Genomic DNA, 19,512 nt, shown 5'->3' on the forward strand with positions numbered 1-19,512 from the left:
ACGCTTGCGGTAAACGCTCCGCAAGCGTCCGTCTGAACCAGCCCTAAGTGATAGGAAGTCCGGATCTTTTTAAGGATTGGATCATTTGAATCGGATCATTGAAAAGATCCGGATCTTTGAACCAAATCATTTGAATCATTTTACTAGGGAAGCAGACTGGGGGTGAAATGACTAGCAGGACAGGACTTTCCCTGCACTGTACATTCTGTATGTTCCTGTTTTTTCCAGACAGACATCCACTGTGAACCAAATCTTTCATTGTGATGATCCAGATGATTCGACTCACAAAAAAGATCCGGATCAAATGAACAATTCGTTCATGCTCCGGACAACACTACAGTCCTACCACGAGTCACCACAGTGCAGTGAATATTAATTAGCCATGTGGCTGGCAGCTGAGGAGGAGGAGGGGAGACCTCCTCCTCCAACATTACTGACCATGTGCAAACAGTCTAACGCTGCTTAGCCCAGTATAACGTACAGCATGCAGCACTTTGTTTAAACGTGCTGCGTTACTATGTAACGCAACGTGGGCACTGTGAACAGCCCATTGATTTTACAGTGCTGTGAGTTAGGCTGCGTTACTGGCTGCTGTAACGTGGGACTTTAACGTCCCACTGTGAAACCAGCCTTAAAGAAAACTTAAAAAAAAGTGCCCCTTGGGGGTACTTACCTCGGGAGGGGGAAGCCTCTGGATCCTATCAAGGCTTCCCTCGTCCCACGGTGGTCTCGCTGTGCCCCTCCGAACAGCAAGCATGTAACCTTCCCGGCTCCGCCGCAGACACGATAGCAGCTCTCAGGCAGAAATAGCCAGTCAGTTCCGCTCTACTGTGCAGACGCAGGTTGCCTGCACAGGGAAGGTAAATATTGCAGGCACTACTGCGCCACAGCCTGACAAATTGCCGGCTGTGGCTTCGGAGGGGCCCAGCAAAATCACCGTGGAGCGGAGGAGGACAGGGGAAGCCTCGATAAGATCCAGAGGCCCCCCCCCCCCCCCCCCCGGAGTAAGTACCAGGGGCACTTTTTTTTGTTACAGGGTCTCTTTATCCACCCGTGAATGCCCAACAATAAAGAGACATTGAAGCAAAATAAAAAAAATAAAATAAAAAGATATAAATGATTTGTATGTGTAGTACAGCTCAGAAATAAAACATTAGGAGCAGAGACATAAGTCAAATGTTTCCAGTACAGGAAGAGTTAATAGGCTCCAGTTATCTATGCAAAAAAATCCATTGAGCTCTGTCACAGAGGCTCTGAGTTCTGAAGGTTGTTATCTGAGCTGTCAGGCAAGGATTTTTCTTTTTCTCTGCCAGAGGACAGGTCAATCGTTCACAGCCTGCTCTGTAAAAACATTTAGAATGCTGAGTAGTGTGTAAACTGCACAAATTAGAGAATGATGCAATGTTAGAAAAAACAATATAAAACTGAAAATGAAAATAGGAGAATATTTTCTTTGCTACTAATCTTCTAGTAATTATTCCTACTACACAACCAATTCATTATATCAATTTTTTTTTCGCTTCAGTGTCTCTTTAAGCCTTGTACACACAAATGAGGACTGTTGCCTGTCAGGGATCAAGATCAAACCAACTGACATTTTGGCGCCCAAAACACACATCTCTAGCCTGTGGGCTATCAGTGTATATGTTACTATGGAGGAGGTGGAACAATTTCATTTGAGCAAAAAACATCAAATTGTAGAATAGAAAAAAGATGTAATGTGTGGCTAGATTTGCAAAAATTGTGTTTTTTGTATTCCGCTTTGCATAGTTTTTGTTCAGGGGAATGAGAATCGCAGCACAATCACTCCCAAAATACTGCATTCAGCGTATTTGCGATTTTACAAATCAAACGCTGCCAGAGCCGGGACACGGTCCTCCAGCACCCAAGGCTGAGACACCAAAGTGCGCCCCTCCATCCCTCCCACCCCAGCCGTCACACACTGCTTACTATTAGACTAAGAGGCACCCCAGGGCCTCCAACACCATAATCTCTAGTTATCTCGCTTGCAGTCACTGCCATGTATCCCCTTTTCTTATTTCTCTCTGCATCAAACACAATAGCAGAATGCTAGCTGAGTGAGTTGTGCGCCCCCTCCTACACTGCGCCCGAGGCTGGAGCCTCTCTCGCGTCTGCCTCGGCCCGGCCCTGAACGCTGCAATGAGAATAGTCCCATAAGGATACATTGTCACATCGCTATGCTGATCACTAGCACCCTTGTGCAAACCTGCCCGAAGTGTAGCTGTTTACAGAGTATAGTAAAATGTTGGTTATCCAGCACTGACAAGGATTAGCTGATGAGAGGATGTGTGCTTTCTGGTTGGTTGAGACTCCATGTTAAAAATTGGTTTAGCTAAAACAGTATTATACCAAACTCTACAGTGGTGTGAAAAACTATTTGCCCTCTTCCTGATTTCTTATTCTTTTGCATGTTTGTCACACTTAAATGTTTCTGCTCATCAAAAACCGTTAACTATTAGTCAAAGATAACATAATTGAACACAAAATGCAGTTTTAAATGATGGTTTTTATTATTTAGTGAGAAAAAAAACTCCAAATCTACATGGCCCTGTGTGAAAAAGTGATTGCCCCCCTTGTTAAAAAATAACTTAACTGTGGTTTATCACACCTGAGTTCAATTTCTGTAGTCACCCCCAGGCCTGATTACTGCCACACCTGTTTCAACCAAGAAATCACTTAAATAGAAGCTATCTGACACAGAGAAGAAGACCAAAAGCACCTCAAAAGCTAGACATCATGCCAAGATCCAAAGAAATTCAGGAACAAATAAGAACAAAAGTACTGTAATTGAGATCTATCGGTCTGGTAAAGGTTATAAAGTCATTTCTAAAGCTTTGGGACTCCAGCGAACCACAGTGAGTGCCATTATCCACAAATGGCAAAAACATGGAACAGTGATGAACCTTCCCAGGAGTGGCCGGCCGACCAATATTACCCCAAGAGCGCAGAGAAAACTCATCCGAGAGGCCACAAAAGACCCCAGGACAACATCTAAAGAACTGCAGGCCTCACTTGCTTCAATTGAGGTCAGAGTTCACGACTCCACCATAAGAAAGATACTGGGCAAAAACGGCCTGCATGGCAGATATCCAAGGCGCAAACCACTTTTAAGCAAAAAGAACACTAAGGCTCGTCTCAATTTTGCTAAAAAACATCTCAATGATTGCCAAGACTTTGGGGAAAATACCCTATGGACCGACGAGACAAAAGTTGAACTTTTTGGAAGGTGCGTGTCCCGTTACATCTGGCGTAGAAGTAACACAGCATTTCAGCAAAAGAACATCATACCAACAGTAAAATATGGTGGTGGTATTGTGATGGTTTGGGGTTATTTTGCTGCTTCAGGACCTGGAAGGCTTGCTGTGATAGATGGAACCATGAATTCTACTGTCTGCCAAAAAATCCTGAAGGAGAATGTCCGGGCATCTGTTCATCAACTGAAGCTGAAGCGATCTTGGGTGCTGCAGCAGGACAATGACCCAAAACACACCAGCAAATCCACCTCTGAATGGCTGAAGAAAAACAAAATGAAGACTTTGGAGTGGCCTAGTCAAAGTCCTGACCTGAATCCTATTGAGATGTTGTGGCATGACCTTAAAAAGGCGGTTCATGCTAGAAAACCCTCAAAGCTGAATTACAACAATTCTGCAAAGATGAGTGGGCCAAAATTCCTCCAGAGCGCTGTAAAAGACTCGTTGCAAGTTATCGCAAACACTTGATTGCAGTTATTGCTGCTAAGGGTGGCCCAACCAGTTATTAGGTTCAGGGGGCAATTTCTTTTTCACACAGGGCCATGTAGTTTTTTTTCTCACTAAATAATAAAAACCATCATTTAAAACTGCATTTTGTGTTCAGTTATGTTATCTTTGACTAATAGTTAAAGTTTTTTGATGAGCAGAAACATTTAAGTGTGACAAACATGCAAAAGAATATTCAGTAAGGGGAAGGGGGCAAATAGTTTTTCACACCACTCTATATCCATACCATGAATCAGTAGCAATGAGGAACTTTAACCCCAGATTAAACTTCATCCCAATCAGTAGCTGATACATACCCGCTATCCCATGAGAAAGCTTTTCTTTTTCTCAAACAGATCATCAGGGACGTCTGTACGGCTGATATTGTGGTGAAATTCCTCCTACAGTGTAAGGTCTTGATCATGGCCCTGAGAGTTCATGTCTGTGAACCTCGTTGCTTTGTGGGAAATAACAGCTGTTTCCAACTGCCAAGCATAGGGGATCTCCTTTTGTGGGATGTTCAGTTACTGAGAGTTCTATGCACAGACATCACCTGGAAGGACTAAAAATGTTGCCAACTAATCAGGAGTGTAACTAGAAATCAGTGGGCCCCGCTGCAAATCTTTGGATGCCCCCCTCCCCTTCCCTCCCTTGCTTTCTGCCCAGGTACACTGAGAACCAATGTTCTTCAATTGTCTAGTGCACACTTGAATGTTTTTTCCCTGTGTCGATAAAAGCAAACAGCAGTGAAGTACTGCAGGCATTTTCTCTATTAATTATACAGTATCAGCTTCTGTAATAAAATATGCATGTTTTCACACATTCAGACACACATGGTGTGCAGAAAACGCATACAGAATACCGATAGAGGAGTGTGCTCCCAGCCTCAGGTTATTACACTCACTCTGTCCATCTCTGATGGAGCAGAACTGGCTCTGCAGACTCCTCCAGCATCACTACAGTACAGAGCAGTTCAGGAGGGATAGAGAGGTTGGGGGATGGGTGCTGCACACTGAATAGTGACTGTCTACAAAACTTTGTATGATTTATTTCAGTGGCTGAGTAGATGTAGTCATGTGAACAATTGTGCAAAGAGCAGAAAGTTTTTTTTGTTCTCCGTGCCCTTAGTTGTCAGTCTCTCAGGACAAGTAAAATAAACTTCTTTCCCCACTGGGTCCCCTGGGGCTTCTGGGCCCCCCTGTGGCTGCATCCCTTGCAGGGTCTATTGTTACGCTCCTGCACCTAATCACTCAGTGCAGCTAGTTCACCCTCAATACTAGCACAGAGTACAGGCCTGTACACATGCTAGAAGTATGTTGCCTGACAGGGATCGGAACCCAATCCCTTGGGCGATCTCACTGGGGGAAGGCTGTACAGATGATATGTCCAGGGTCAGCGAGCAGCGAGAACAAACCTATCAGTCATCACTTGGCCGAATGGATCTGCCTGGCAGATTGCTGATCAGGCAGCAGCTGTCTTTAGTTGGGGGCTGCTGTACACACGCCGAAATTATTAGCAGAGGCTGTCATTATCAGCCGCCTCAGCCAACTTTAGTCCATGTGCAGTCCTTGACAGCTTATACTGTACATAATGGAGTTAGTAGAGATCAGCACACATAGCAGATAGTTTACTATTAATATAGGCATAGACTAATACTGTACATATTGGAGGTACACAATGCAGCTGGTTTACGATCAATGAAGAGAAAGAGTAACAGCTTATGTACATAGTGGGGGTAGAAATGAATGACACACACACTGCAGCGCATTTACGATCAGTAGAGGTACAGAGTAAAAGCTAATACTGTACATACTGAAGGGATCAGCACACACTGCAGCTAGTTTACTACCAGTATAGACACAGCTTAAAGGAATACTATCGAACTTAACAAATTTCTGTCAATAACATAAATCAAAATTGCATTAACAGTCTGTGCAAACACAGCATATCTTTTTGCTGTGCACTGTTTATTTTTCTTTTAATCTACCTTCTAGACGGATCCTCTGACAAGCTGACGGCTAATGGGGCAGCTGATTATGTCAGAGGGGATTCCTTGTTACAGTGCAGTAGTGTGTTATACTATTCTCATGTTTCCCCGTATAAGCCAACACTATTCAGCCTGTCATCTGCCACAGTAACCTGCTATGAGGAGCAAGAGACAACCGCTCTCGCTCCTATTCTGCCCAGCCAATCTTCCAGGAGACTTCCGTGTCGGGCTGCCGCCGCATCATTAGTTGTTTGCCATCGCTACGCAACGGCAATGTAATGATCTGCTCGGCTGCCTGTGCAGGCAGGCAGCTTTTTGGCCATTGTGTAGGTTTGCATGCTGCAGGACTCTGGAAAGAAGAGCTTCTGTCAGTTCTGCAGCTTGCTGCAGAGGAATTTGCATATGTTTATCATGCAAATTGCCTAGCCACATCCATTGTGGGCTTGCTCTATAAGTACTATCTGTTTCCCACAATGCTGGGCTGGTCATAAGGAGTCTTCCTGTGAAACACTCTGGAGGAGTGTCAGCCTTACTCCCTGAAGATCAGCTTAGAGTAATTTCTGGAAAACTGCACTAGGCAGGTTTCCTTAGTGCAGTTGGGATTGCTTATCTGTTTGTTTGTTCTGTTGCTATTGTCCTGTCCCAGCGGTGGTCGACAGGAAATGGTTCTGATCTCTGTTCTTGGAGTGTGGCTGGTGCAGCGGTTGCTACCAGCTATCTCTTCTGATCTGTCTCACTTGGATCGCGCTGGCATCTTGCGCTAGCACTGTGGATCCTTCTGTTCTGTCTCCTTGGATCGCACTAGCCACTTTCCGCTAGTGCTGTGGATCCTTCTGTTCTGCTACTCTGTACCTGGATCGCGCTAGCCACTTTCACCAGTGCTGTGGATCCTTCTGTTCTGCTACTCTGTCTGCCTGGATCGCACTCGCCTAGCGCTAGTGCTGTGGATCCTTCTGTTCTGTCTTCCTGGATCGCGCTAGCCACTTTCGCTAGTGCTGTGGATCCTATCTCTCGCTTGTCCTTGTTTTCGTGTGTCTGTCTTGTCTGCTACGAACGCTTGCTGGAGGCTCGGTGAAGTAACCATTAAGCAAGCGCTCGCGTCCTCTGTTACATGTTTGTCTGTCGATGGTTAGTTAGGCGTGCTTGTCTCTATTGTGCTTATCACGTGGAGACCGCGCACGAACGCGTGCACTGTTGCGAATGGGTGCGGTGTTCGCGTTCAGTTGGCGTTTGTTATTTTCCTTGTTATTCTCATTGTGTTATTTGCTGTGCCTTTGCTACCCTCGTATTCTGATCTGATCTGCCTTGTGTCACGTCTGGCGATCGCACCTCTCGCGATCGCGTTTCTATTTCATATCTGCTGTTGTGTGTGCACTGTCGCGGGGTGGCGACTAGGTTGGTGCACACACATACAACCTGTCCCTTTGCTCGTTCTCATTCGCAATCGCTTCTCTTGCGATTGCGTTCTGCGCTTCGTACAATTCCTTTCTGGCATTTGTAGAGGTACAGAGGATTGTTTCCTCTGCACTCCCCAGCGCCATCTGCCGACAGGAATTTCCCTCTACAGGTGCGTAGCACCTTTTGCTGCGTGCCTGCAATTATACGCTTGTGGAGGATTTCCGCCGTATCAGCGCACGCGTTGTGCGCTGATCACGGAGAAAGTTCCACAATCGTTACAGGCAACCATAGGAGGAGGGTGTGTCATTGCTTCTTCCCTTCGGCTCCTGCTTCCGATGCGTAGCGATGGCAGACAACTAATGATGCGGTGGCAGCCCGACACGGAAGTCTCCTGGAAGATTGGCTGGGCAGAATAGGAGCGAGAGCTGTTGTCTCTTGCTCCTCATAGCAGGTTACTGTGGCAGATGACATGCTGAATAGTGTTGGCTTATACGGGGAAACATGAGAATAGTATAACACACTACTGCACTGTAACAAGGAATCCCCTCTGACATAATCAGCTGCCCCATTAGCCGTCAGCTTGTCAGGGGATCCGTCTAGAAGGTAGATTAAAAGAAAAATAAACAGTGCACAGCAAAAAGATATGCTGTGTTTGTACAGACTGTTAATGCAATTTTGATTTATGTTATTGACAGAAATTTGTTACGTTCGATAGTATTCCTTTAAAGTGTAACTGAGACGAGAAGCATCTCCGTTACCAAAATTACCTAGGGCTTCCTTAAGCCCTCTTGAGGCCGCTCGTCCCTTAAAGTCTCCCCGAGTGGCTCGTCAATCGCAATTTTGCCCAAAAGCATGGCCGAGTTGCGCTTGTGCAGCCAGGAGTGCTCACCACAGCTGGGAACGTTCTACATTCTGCAAGCACAGAACACTCTCAGGGACAGGAGCGTGATATGGGAAGTGTGCCTGCCCAGGTCGTGCATATGTGAAGAAGCATGACTCCGCTGGGCTTATGGGCACTATTGTGGGTGAAAGTAGCCACCTGGGCAGATAGCAAGGGTCAAGCTGCCTCAAAGGGGGCTTAAAGAGAAACTGGGGTGAACTTCAATCCTTGGTTACAATCAGTAGCTGATCCCATGAGAAATCTTTTCCTTTTCTCAAACGGATCATCAGGGGGCTCTGTATGGCTAATGTTGTGGTGAAACCCCTCCCACGGGGTGCTGACATCACACTGTGGGAGCCTTGTTGCATTGTGGGAAATAGCAGCTGTTTCCAACTGCCAAATATGCATCATCTCTTTCCACAGACATCACCTGCCAGCAGTAAAGACGTCACCATGTGATAAATGTCCAAATGTAAATCAGGGAGAGGAAAGATTTTACAATGGGCAAACATTTATAAATTATTGTAATCATTTTTTTCATTATGCTATTTTCACTGCTGTTCTTCTTTAAGGAAGCCCCAGGTAAGTATGAAACCTGAGATACTTCTTGTCAGGTTCTCTTTAAGGCCTCTTTTCCATGGGCAGTTGAACTGTGTGCTAAGCAAGCAGTTGCTAGGCAGCAGTGAGCAGTTGCCAGGCACCAGCAAGCAGTTGTGAGAGTTTGAGAGGCATTTCACTGCCCATCAACTGTCCATGGAAAAGTGGCCTAAAAGCTTATACTGCACACCTTTAGCTACAGATCAAAAAATGTCAGTAGTCAGTTAGGGAAATTATCCATGTTCACACAATACATTTGAGCTTATTTGGTGCTATATTTCCCTTCAATCAATTCTTTGAACTTACATAGTATTGTTTTTCCTACAGGGCAGAAAAATATACTAACCCAACACACTGTAGATAAACAATAGTGATCATTTTTGGGACTGGGACTTTTAGGTTAGGAATAAACCTCCCTGGCGGTACGCAGTTTTAGAGGCTGCGTCAGCGGGAGGTTTTTTTTTTTTATAAAAGTTGCGCTATATGTGTAAGCTAGCACTTCGCTAGCTAATTATGTGCCCCAAGCCCCCCCGACACCGCTCTGATCCCCCCGATCGTCGGTGGCAATATTTACCCGTCCGCGATCCCGCGAGAGCCGCAGCTTCACGATCCAGCTTCACTCGTCGCTATGCCGATGATCGGACAGGACGTCATGAGCAGTCTCAATCCTCCCCATAGCGAAGCTTGGAACTGAAGGCTGCGCCATCGCGGGATCCCTGGGTGGTACGTATTACGGCGGTGATCGGGAGCGATCGGTGGGGACCGGAGGCACTTGGGGGACATAAATAGCTAGCAAAGTGCTAGCTGAAGAATATAGCGCAATTTTTATTTTAGAAAATCCTCCCAGGGCCATGTGATCTCCTGCGGCAGCGAGCCCAACCCTAGGTCGGGCTTACCGCCAGGGAGGTTAATTCTGTTGTATGTAGGGGGAGGACAAACAAACACCTCACAGCAGGGAATATAATAATAGTTAAAGAGACACTGGAGCGAAAAAAAAATATATGATATAATGAATTGGTTGTGTACTCTGAATAATTACTAGAAGATTAGCAGCAAAGAAAATATTCTTATATTTTTATTTTCAGGTATACAGTGTTTTTTCTAACACTGCATCATTCTATAATATGTGCAGATTACACAACACTCAGCATTCAAAATGAGTCTTTCAGAGCAGTCTGTGAAGTAATGACCTCTCCTCTAGCAGAGGAAAAGTAAATAGTCCAGGAACAGTTGAGATAATAAAAGTCAGATAACAGCCCTCTCCACGACTAACTTAGTCGGAGAGCTTAATGGCTTTTTTGTATAGAGATAACAACTGGAGTTTCTCAACTCTTCCTGTACTGGAAACAATTACACTGATGTATCTGATCTTAATGTTTTATTTCTTAGCTGTGCTACACATACAAATCATAATATCATCATTTTTTTTTTTTCGCTTCAGTGTCTCTTTGAAGAGACTCCGTAACAAAAATTGCATCCTATTTTTATCATCCTACAAGTTCCAAAAGCTATTCTAATGTGTTCTAGCTTACTGCAGCACTTTCTACTATCACAGTCTCTGTAATAAATCAATGTATCTTTCCCCTGTCAGACTTGTCGGCCTGTGTCTGGAAGGCTGCCAAGTTCTTCAGTGTTGTGGTTCTGCTATTTCAGCGCTCGTTTGGAGCTGCCGATGGAGGCAGGTGATAGAGCGTTATGCCTATGTTCCAACTATCGCTTGTACACTCCTATACTACCATGTTTCCCCTAAAGTAGGACATCCCCTGAGAATAAGCCCTAGCAGTAATTTGTAGCATGCATGAAATAGAAGACATCCCTGAATGTAAGCCCTAGTGGCAGCCCACATGACACCAGCAAGTCACACTCAATACAAAGCCTGGATACAGGAGAGTAGCAGTGTAATGTGAGTTCTACAGTCCTGTATATGTGTCAGGCAATTTGTGTTTTTGTTGGAGCCAGGCCTCCTGATCTGTCCTGATGAGCATCAGCAGCACTTCACCTCTTCCCAGGACACACAGCTTATCCAATCATAGCTCTGGGGAGCCTGACAGAGTTCTCTGCCTGCAACTAATAGACTATTACCCACATGATCAGCAGATCAATTTCTTGTAAGTGAGAGCCAATATCTGCAAACCACAAGCTCTGTGCATGCTGCTTGTGTTTCAGCATGGCATGTATATACATGTATATACATTTTGTATAGGAAAACTACCAGTGTTTCCCTCCAAAATAAGACATCCCCTGAAAATAAGCCCTAGCACATGTTTTGGAGCAAAAATTAAAGTAAGACAGTATGTTAGTCTACCCCACGTCGCCGTCACAAATACAGGGGGGGGGGGGGGGGGGGGAACTGAATAAATAAAGTAAGTTTTTATTTTTCATACTACACCAGAAAAAATAAAAGTTGTAACCACTATTCTCATTACACCATCACTAAAGGTATGTATTTGTAAAAAGAAAAAAATTGTGACACTGGTCTTTTAAGAGCGCAATTACACTGGGGCAGTGCAGCATTTTAACGCACCCCACCACAGCCCAATGAAAGTCTATGGGGCAGTTCCTACCTACCTAATATGACATTTTTGGCACATCCCCGAAGCAAGGACAGATCTACATTACCGTGCGGTTCTGTGGAGACTTGCAGCGGACCGGAAGTCATGTAAGTCTGTGGCGATGCAAGGATTTAGTCTGAAACCAGCCTCAGGGGTAAAAACCCCAGAACCTGAAGTGGTTAAACAAAAGTCTTTATTTGAAAAGTAAAAATCATACAGTTTCACTTCAGCATAAATTGAAAATGAAATCAATAACTTACATCAGCTTTTGAAAGTCCTTAGCGATAGCGTTGACAAAGTCCAGACTATGCAAGTCAGTGGGATTCCTAGGGCAAAACCAATCCAAAGCAGCAATCCGCAGTATATAGTTTGGTTGTTAACACACAAAATCCTCTTCCTACTGCACCTGTGCCTCCTCTAAATGCAAATTAGCAGAGTTTTTCCTCTGCTACAGCAAAAGCCAGGTGTGTACCTCAGTGGAATGGGAAAGCCCACCCTGTTCCTTCCCTCCCAATCCAGAGTCCGGCTAAAAAAAAAATAAAATAATAATAATAATAATAAAGACAGTGACCTGGATACCCAGACTCCTTCCCAGGTACACATGCAGCTTTAAAGGGACCACAGCCCAAATAATTAGAAAACACATCTCCCATATAGACCCAGCCCTGCAGTTCCCTACAATACCTTATCACAATATTAGGTGATCAGATCTTCTCTCTGACTTTAGGAGCAAAGGGCTGGTTCATAGTGTAATAGATTTCTCTCTGCTTGCAGATCTCCAGGGATTGGCAAAGTGCTAGAGCAGTGTTACCCTATGAGGATGTTCTTACAGCAGTGCAATTTTTTGAGCAATTTTTCTAAAGGAATTTGAAAATAAAAAAAATTCCTTTAAAAATCACTTTGCAAATTCGCAATTGCATTTTGTAGGGTGTACTAAGCCTTAGTGCACTTAGCTACTTAGAAAAGGAGTTGCGTTCTGGCCACCCACAAGAGCGGTCCGTCCATGACGCCGCCTGAAGGCCTTGCATCAGGCAGCATCTTCCAAGAGGAAGGAGAGAGGAATACTATTGCTGACGAATATAAACAACTCTCCATTAACTCACTTAGGGCCCGTTTCCACTGGAGCGGAAACAGCTCCGAATCCGCAGAGTTTCCCCGCAGGCAAATCGCGCGGGGAAACTCTGCCATAAGAAACTATGGCGCCACCGGCGATTCGGCCCGGCACTGCCTGCAGATTTCGCGTGGGAGGCTGTGAATCCCATAGCCGTGCATGGCACGGCTTCTGGGATTCGCCTGCAATCCCGAACACCCGGAAGTGCTGACGCGTGCGGCACAAAAGGAAATGGGCCCTAGGGCTCTGTCCACATCTATCACAATTGGCATGTTTGGAGCAGACAGCGCAGTATCTGCTTTGAAGGTGTTTTGTTTCTAAGTTGGAGTCCAGAGTAGATTTACTTCCACCACAGGCAGTGTTCTCCCTAGAAATTTTTTCCAGCCGTGTGGCATAAAAAAGTAGCCGGGTAGGGCGCAACTGGGGGAATGCAGGGCTGGCGCAACTCTGCTTACAGCATAGGAGGAGAACTAGGAGGCAAGCCAATGACAGCCGGGTGCTCACCAAAATTAGCCGGGTGGAGCACCCAGCTAAAAGAGCCTGGGGAGAACACTGACAGGGTTCTATTGGAAATTCATCCACTGTATACAAATGAGAGGCAGATGTACTTACATCAAGCTAAAATCTAGCTTTTAGGCCAAAAGGTTTAAAACCATGGCAGGTAGAAAACCCGCATGATAGGATAGAGGTACAGGCAGTGTGAGGGTCAGCTGTTTTTTGCCGTCACATAGTGGTGCTTCATTGGTCCTGCGAAACAGCTGTTGACCCTCACACTGCCTGTACCACTCTTCTATCATGCGGTTTCTGTACCTGGCATGGTTTTAAACCTTTTGGAGTAAATGTTAAATTATAGCTGGATGTGCGCTTACATCTGCTGCTTTTCTATATCGTTTGCTTTTCTGATAAGCTGCACTCTGCTGTACTGATGGGTTAGTTTCCTGTGCACTAGCTCCTCTCCACTAGATACATTAAAATCCATCCACTGTCCTAGAAAATCTAGCTGGTCGGATTTTTTGTTGCGGTTACCACATTGGATCCATCGCAGCCATTGTGGACTGACAAGTGTGAACGGATGCTGTTAGTAAATACGATCCATTTGATCCAATCAGCATTCTGCTGCGATCCGGCAATATGGGCAAAAAGTGTACGTTTTCCTTTGCAGTGCGAAGACAAGACAAATTACATTTATATCGCGCTTTTCTCCTGGCGGACTTAAACCGCTTTTGCTGCAGCCACTAGGATGCGCTCTATAGGCAGTAGTAGTGTTAGGGAGTCTAGCCTCAGGACTGCTTACTGTATATGTTGGATTACTGAACAGGAAGAGCCATTATTCGATCCTATGTCTGTCTCAGAGCTGAGCCTTTAACCATTACACTATCCAGCCACTGCTTAAACAGGAGCAAAGTATTAGAACCAAGCAATCCCATCAATACTAGTCTTCTGGACCATGTCTGTCAAGGTGAGCTCCACTAAATAACTTAGATCTGCACACCACTTAACCCCCCTGGCGGTCTATTAAAACCGCCAGGGGGCAGCAGAGCAGGTTTTTTTTTTTTTTTTTAAATCATGTAGCGAGCCCAGGGCTCGCTACATGATAGCCACTGGGCCTGAGAAATCCTGCGCGGCATAGCCCGTGCTCAGCACGGGCTTACCGCCAGGGAGGTTAAGCTACACACATACAGTGCTGTCCATAATTATCCATACCCCTGACAAATTTTGACTTAAAAACTTACTTTTATTCAACCAACAAGTCTTTTTTTTTTTTTAAAGAATATTTTTATTGAAAATGTTAGCGGCAAACAGTGCCACAACCACAGACAAACAAATCAGGTACTGTACAATACAGTACAAGATGCAGTCCGAAAGAAAAAAGAAAAAAAAGGGGGATACTCAGCAAGGTGGGATTCTACAATCGCAAAGGGGGGGGGGGGGGGGGTCTGGTCTAGTCACACGCCTCTCCAGAAAATTATAACATCAGAAAATTAAGATCGTCATAATAACATTAATCAGACAACTCTAGATCATAATAGGTAGGTCTTCCCCGAGAGGACCCGTCATCGCCGCGGGGAAGTCTAGTAGGGAATAATTTGTGCACATATTATTTATACTGAAGCTAACGTCCTCCTTTGCTGTACCTGTTTTGAATGCAAGTTGTGTATTTTAGTCCACATTGTGGAGCTCTGCACATCTATTGCAGGTAGTCAATTCGGGTGCAGCCTCTGTTTGGAAGCGCTCCAAATGTCTCCTGCTGTACAAAAGTCATGTAAGTAAACTTATGGCTAGCTGCATCCATGTGCTTCAATTTGCATTCAAATTATACATTAGGACTAGTACATGATTTGCATCTGATTTGCATTCAAGGCATGTATTTAGCCCTGTGGGGCTCTGCATGCCTCTGTTGGTCTACAATTCAGTTGCAGCCTATGAGCGCTGTCATTTGTTTGATGTCTAGATCATAACAATTATTTATTCCGTGTTTTTGTAAGCAGTACATAGGAAAATTGCAGTACTTAGGCGTCTCCCAAAATATAATAAGACAATGTACAAGAGGCATTATTGTTGAAAAAAAAATATTTCTCAGCTTTTATTTACATTTGAGCAAAAAGTGTCCAGTCCAAATTATTTATACCCTTCACAAACTAACCAAAGGAAAATTGGAACCAGCACCACTAGATAATTAAGAATGGTCCAATCATACTAGGTGTGCAGGGGGCATATAAAAAACTGATAATGCTATACATTTGTAACCAGTTTAATTGATATTATTCTGTTGAGGACTACAAAGAACTATAATGGTTTGTCGAAAAACTTTCAGATTTCATTAAATAGAGGAAACAATGTCTTTCTGTTAATCAAATAAAAGCAAAATTTTATTTTAATCAGTAAACAAACTAAGCAATACAGTTGCCTATTAAAAAAACATATACCATCTACTATACAGTTAAATGGAGCAGAACAGGTTACCACTACTCCTGAATCTTATCTTCTTCTGCTGGGCTGTAGAATTCAAAAGTTAGCACACATGCAAATATATTTCATTCAGATGATGTCTTAAAGAGAACCAGAGATGAAGCACCCTCTTGTATTTTACCTTATAAATCAGTGGGAACATGACAGTAAACACCTAATCTGCCCTTTGTTTCATTGTTCTCTGTGTAATCTGACTGTTATCACGTCTGATAAGAATCCCCGACTGAGAAGTCAGGCTGCTCCGTCTAGCTTTGCTACAGAAAGATTATAGCTAAGTCTGTCTTCTGTGGTGTTATTTCAAGCCCAAGTCTGCCCCCTTGTGGCTTTGCTATAATGACTCAGCAATAATCATTCCCAGCAAAGCCAGATTTAATTGCTCAGTCTGGGATTCTTGTGACTGCTGTTAACAGACACTTTTAGCAGTGAGGAGGAAACAGAGAGCATGGTAAGTGTTTTCTCTAATGTTCTTACTGATATACATGGTAAAATACACAAGGGTGCTTCCTCTCTGGTTCCCTTTAAGGTCAAGAAAACGAACTATCGCTATTGTATTAATTTGAGCTCCAGCAGACTAACATTGGAATACGTAGTAATTAAACCTTGTCCTAAACAACAACACTTTTCTTTAGTTAAATTCAAAACTAAACAGTCTTCAGTTCTTTGCGCAAGACCAAAAGAGCTTATTAAAATTTTCTAATAAGTTCTCTGCACTGAGTATAAATTGACTAACAGTTTTCTGTCCCTTGCCAGAGTCTCAACTAGGATACTCAGTGCGAGTAGAATAAATAAAGATCCATTTTGTAACACTTCCTAAAAGTACGCTGCTTCCTAAAGGTTCCAAAACAAAGATAATATGCAGTAATCCAGTGTCCGAAGTACTCATTGGCCTGATAATATCATGCAAATTTGTAATCCACAGGGAATCTTCAGAAGCTGTAGACTGGTTGCTAATAACTTTTCCTTTTCTTCCAGGCTATGAAACTCTCTCTCTCTCACTAACACTCAGAAGGAAAGTTTATGTACTATATTTGCAGAAACAAAGGTGTACATCCAGGATAACAGGGTTCTCTTTTCTTTATAGACTTTCTGTTTGAATACCATCAGTAAAGCTAAAGGTAATTTTTCAATTATCTCATTTTAAACTGATAAGAATGTATTTATAACCACTTCTATGCTTCTTCTTTTTCAGCAACAAAGAACCAATAACTGAGGTAAGTATCAGCTTAACTTTTCAAGTTAATCAGTCCAGAACCACTACAAGAGAATACACACATATCTGCTAGGTACTATATGTATCTTTGAGCCACAGGGGACATAGGTAAAGGACACTTGTTAGGAATAACACAGCTGACTTTACTTGCTGGAGGTATTTGCAGCTGACAATAGTCTAAAATGAATGGTATAGTTTTCAGTATTAAAGCTTTGATTAGCAGATATAGGGATATTTTCCTGCACAGATATGTTTATATTTCACTTATCATCTCAGGCACAGCAGTAGAAAACAAACACCAATCATAGGGCAGAATGCATCATAGGGGCTCCACATCTCAGTTTTGACAGGAATTTTGTTCAGCAACTGTTTCAGCTTCAGAATCGTATCATCTTGATCCTGTTGTTCTCTCAAGTCTTCTGGTGAGCCCACTACAGTGGTTAGTTGAACTATTCCCTCTAACATAGTAGGAGTGTCTTCATCTTTTAACTTCCCCCAATTTGGAATCTCTACCTCCTCTAACTCTTCATCTATATCACTTGTTGGATTTCGATTTGGATGACGGGATAATCCATCGGCACATTGATTATTTCGTCCAGGCCGATACCGGATGGTAAAGTGAAATTTCGCCAGTCGGGCACACCACCTTTGTTCCATAGCTCCCAGCTTGGCATTTTGCAAGTAGGCCAGGGAATTGTTATCAGTTACTACTACAAACTTAGCACCGGACAGGTACTCACTGAATTTCTCTGTAATGGCCCACACCACTGCAAGCAACTCCAGACGAAATGAACTGTAATTAGCAGGGTTCTTCTCAGTTTGTCTTAGACTCCTGCTGGCATATGCGATTACTTGTTCTTGTCCATCATGCTTCTGAGTAAGGATGGCTCCTAGACCTTGGAGACTAGCATCCGTATACAGCGTGAAAGAAAGAGCAAAGTTAGCGAAGGCCAATATTGGTGCAGAAGAAATACTATTTTTCAGGCTATCAAAAGCCTCTTGATGCTCACTTCTCCAACTCACTGGTATTCTTCCAGACTTGCAACTAACTCCCAAAAGTAAACTGTGCAGGGGTTTGGCGATTTGAGCAAACCCTTGGATAAATCTTCGATAATACCCTGCGATGCCAAGAAATGCCCTTACTTCTGTAACTGTTCTCGGTATACGCCACTCTTGAATGGCCAATACTTTCTCTGGGTTTGGCTTTATCCCATCTTTGGATATCAGGTGCCCCAGGAAGGTCAATTCGGGTTTGAAAAGATGACATTTACTTGGTTTTAGCTTGAGTCCATGCTGTATCAACTTTTGGAACACTAAGTGTAGATGATGTGTGTGTTCTTCAAATGTCTTTGAGAAAATTATGATATCATCCAAGTATATTAACAGGTGTTCAAAGTTGTACTCTCCTAGACAATATTCCATTAGTCTCTGGAAGGTAGCAGGGGCATTAGATAAGCCAAAAGGCATTCTCTTAAACTCGTATAGGCCCATAGGTGTGATAAAAGCGGTCTTCTTTTGCTCTTCAGCAGACATTTCCACCTGCCAATAGCCGCTAGCTAAATCTAGGGTTGAATAGAATCTGGCTCCTCCAATAGCTGTCAATGTCTCTTCTATCCGCGGCAAAGGATAGGCATCTCGGAGAGTGATGGCGTTGAGCTTTCTGTAGTCAACACAGAATCTGACCGATCCATCTTTCTTTTGTACAAGAACAATAGGTGCAGCCCAAGGGCTCTTGCTTTCTACTATAACTTCTGCCTCCAACATCTGTTTAATCATCTGCTTGACTTCCTGGTATCTCCGAGCTGTAATATATCTGTACCTTTCTCTTATTGGGGAATGTGACCCAGTGTCTATCTCATGTGTAATGACGTCTGTATGCCCAAAGTCTGCATCATGCAAAGAGAACACTGATAGATTATTTTCCAGCATTTCTATAAGCTCCTCCTTTTGTTCTTTGGTCAAACCTTCCTCGTACACTGGGAGCACGCATCGAACAATGCACTCCCGGAGGCTACTAACCTAGAGGAGGCGATCTGGGATCATGTAGACCACCTTATGGGGATTTATGCGCTAGGTCACAGGAGAAGGTGCCACAGAGGGAAGCGTGCAGGTGCACTGGTGAAACTGAAAAAGAAAGGGCTGTGGACACCCATTCCATCCATTCTTCTAGCCAACGTCCGCTCCCTTCCCAATAAGCTAGACGAAATTCAGTTACTGAGCCACAAGCCCTCAATCGAAAAGAGCACCCCTGTTCTTTGCTTTACAGAGACGTGGCTCAATGACAGTATCCCAGATGATTCTCTGCACCTGCCAGGCTTCAACCTCCTTCGCGCGGACAGAGACTTCACCTCATCTGGTAAAAAGAGGGGTGGAGGGGTCTGCTTCTACATCAGCTCCAAGTGGTGTTGCGACTTGACCATCCTGACCAGAAGCTGCTCTCCAGACCTCGAAGTCCTCCTAATCAACTGCAGACCGTACTACTCACCGAGGGAATTTGCCTCCTTTGTACTCGCCGGGGTCTACATCCCCCCCGACGCAGGCGTCAAGAGTGCCACACGTACCCTAAGTGACACCATCGCGAAATGGGAAACGGCCCTGCCAGACTCCCTCTTCATCATCATGGGGGACTTTAACCAAGCCAACCTCCACTCAGAGATGCCACGCTACGTTCAGCACATCACATGCCCAACCAGGAACCAGAACACTCCGGATCATTGCTATACCATCCTCAGGGGCGCTTACAAGGCTATCTCTCGAGCAGCCCTTGGCAACTTGGACCATTGCCTCATCCAACTGATTCCTACCTACAAAAGGCGGTTTGAGAACTCCACACCAGCCCTAAAGTCAACCAAGAAATGGACGACGGAAGCAAAGCTAAAACTACAGGCCTGCTTTGACTGCACTGACTGGTCAGCCCTTGCCCCTACGAACGGCGACCTAGATGATTGGGCAGATAGCGTCACATCCTATATCAATTTCTGTGAGGACATGTGCATCCCGTCAAAGTCCTACAGGGTGTACCCCAACAATAAACCCTGGTTCAACAACA

Source organism: Hyperolius riggenbachi, chromosome 12 (genome assembly GCF_040937935.1).
Source record: "Hyperolius riggenbachi isolate aHypRig1 chromosome 12, aHypRig1.pri, whole genome shotgun sequence".
In the NCBI taxonomy this organism is placed as follows: Eukaryota; Metazoa; Chordata; class Amphibia; order Anura; family Hyperoliidae; genus Hyperolius; species Hyperolius riggenbachi.